This window comes from Mus musculus, chromosome 7, assembly GCF_000001635.26.
Source record: "Mus musculus strain C57BL/6J chromosome 7, GRCm38.p6 C57BL/6J".
Lineage (NCBI taxonomy): Eukaryota > Metazoa > Chordata > Mammalia > Rodentia > Muridae > Mus > Mus musculus.
The window spans coordinates 78,887,432-78,889,580 of record NC_000073.6 but is presented as its reverse complement, the minus strand read 5'-3'; the positions used below and the strand labels follow the sequence as shown (position 1 = coordinate 78,889,580).

The window sequence follows — 2,149 nt, the reverse complement described above, 5'->3', positions numbered from 1 at the left end:
CTGCTTCATGGGCTGGGGACGACAGTGAGACTCAGCTTGGAAAGAGACAGAGGAGACGCTTGAGTATTGCTCAGAAGTTTATTTCTACCAAGGGTGTCAACATTAGGACTTGGTATCCACCTTTTTGGCAAGGTGATCTCCCAGACAGGGCAAGATTGGGGACCGCACTTGCTTAGCATATGCAAGGCCCTAGGTTCTATCTCTGGTTCTACAAAAGAACAAGAAAGAAAGTTAGGAAGGAGAGAGGGAGAGAGGGAGGGAGGGAGGGAGGGAGGGAGGGAGGGGAGGGAGGGAGGGAGGGAAGGATGAGGAAGTAAAAGTGAAGGAACCGAAGGGCTCATGCTTGCTTCTTTTGGCTGAAGCTGTAGGTTTGTTCCCCAAGTATGGTTATGCACATGACTGCAATCCCAGCACTCGGGATGGAAGCAGGAAGGTCAGGAGTTCAAGATCACCCTCAGCTACATAGAGGATTTAAGGCCAGACTGGGCTGTGTGATACCCAGCAAAAGGACGGAGCAGGGTGTGTGTGTGTGTGTGTGTGTGTGTGTGTGTGTGTGTGTGTGTGCATTTCTTTTTTTCTATCTTTCTTTCTTCCATTTGAGACAGGTTTACTATGCAACCAGGTTGGCCTTAACTCACAAAAATCCACCTGCCTCTGCTTTTCCCAGTGCTGGAACTGAAGCACATGTACAGGGAATTGACCACTTTTGCCATCAAGGATGGCCTCCAAGCACGGGCTGGGGACAGGGCTTCCAAAATTCTGTTTATTGGCAGATAGCAAGTTGTATCCATAACCTTCCTTCCCACAGGCAGGCACAGACACTCCAGGCCAGCCAAGATCCGGTGGCCCCTTGCACCTGGACCCTGAGGCTAGGGGCTAGGAGCACATGCTCCCCTGCTGGTCCACACCGTCATTCGCCCTCCGTGAGCCTCGGGTGGTGGTCTCTCACGGAGGAGGAACATGCAGGATAAACGAGGGTCTGCAGGTGCAGAGCAGCCCACCACTCCCAGAGGACGGGCATCCTGTCCCCTGTCCCACTCTAGAGCCAAATGTCCTTGTTTCTGGAGAAGTCCTTCTGAGGTTTCCTCAACTGAAGTGTGAGAGAGAGATGGGCATTCTGGTAGTTTCTGGAGGGGTTTGTTGGAAACATAGAAAGCAGGAAAAAAATATATCCAGAAATGGGGCTCCCCCCGCCCCACACAGCTGCTGAAATGACCAGCACCATGTGGCAGACTGGGACTTGTTGTTGGATACAGAGACACAACAACAAAATCACTAGTCTTCCAAACGGGGCTGGCCCGACCGTGGTCACGCTAGCCACCTTCCCCGGGCCTTGGCGCACCACCTGCCATCAGCCGGACACTCCTGTAGGGAAGGCCAGCTTCAGTGCCTGCTCCCCTGACTTTGCCCATATTCTCATTGCACCCTGCCTGCCCCCTGCTCATACAGTTCCCTAGAGTCTCTGTTCAAAATTGGGGAGAAATGATTTTCTTACTTTCCCCCCTTCCTGGAGTGTTCTATTTTCCACCCTGAACACACTTCCTCTCACGGGAAGCAGGTGGACAGCTCATCTCTCTATATCTTCTTCGTCCATTATAAAGCCTAAAAAGCAAGCCAGGTAGTGCCCGTCCCAGGCTGCTTCTTCCCTTCCCAAGGGTCCCCAGGGCCCAAGATGAACATCCTCACAGGGTCCATGAGTCACAATTCAAAGTCAAGTGGGAGAGTGGGCCAGGGATGTAGGCTGTACAGTTAATTGCCCTTTCACTACGCTGATAGAAGGTAGGCGAGGCCCCCGCTGCCTGGGCCAGCCTCTAATTGCACGGGCAGGGCACATCCGCTCCTTAATTAGGAAAAGCCACAATATCCTGGCAGCTCCAAGAGCGCATGGCCCTAATTGTATTTCTGCGGCAGCTGAAGGATAATTACTCTTCCCGATTGGTGCTTTTAATTCTTTTGCTTTTTAATTGCCAGCTCTTCCTCTTTGCTCTACCCCTCCCCCATCCTTTGATTCATTCTGTTCATCTAGACTGGGGAAGGGCTTGCCTGGACATGGAGACCCTCAGAGACAGATGAGGTGGGGATGCTGGGAGAAACTTCTCATTCCAACCCCTTCAGAGCCCATAGCCTGGGCTGGAGCACAGCTCTGCGG

At 52.5% G+C, this 2,149-nt stretch overlaps 1 non-coding gene across 1 annotated transcript; it reads right to left on the bottom strand.

The window, feature by feature from the left end:
* Positions 1–1,207: 1,207 nt before the first annotated feature.
* Mir7-2 (microRNA 7-2) lies at positions 1,208–1,304 on the bottom strand. The gene has a single exon (NR_029826.1). It is a non-coding gene; the product is annotated as a microRNA 7-2 (primary transcript).
* Between the last annotated feature and the right edge of the window lie 845 nt (positions 1,305–2,149).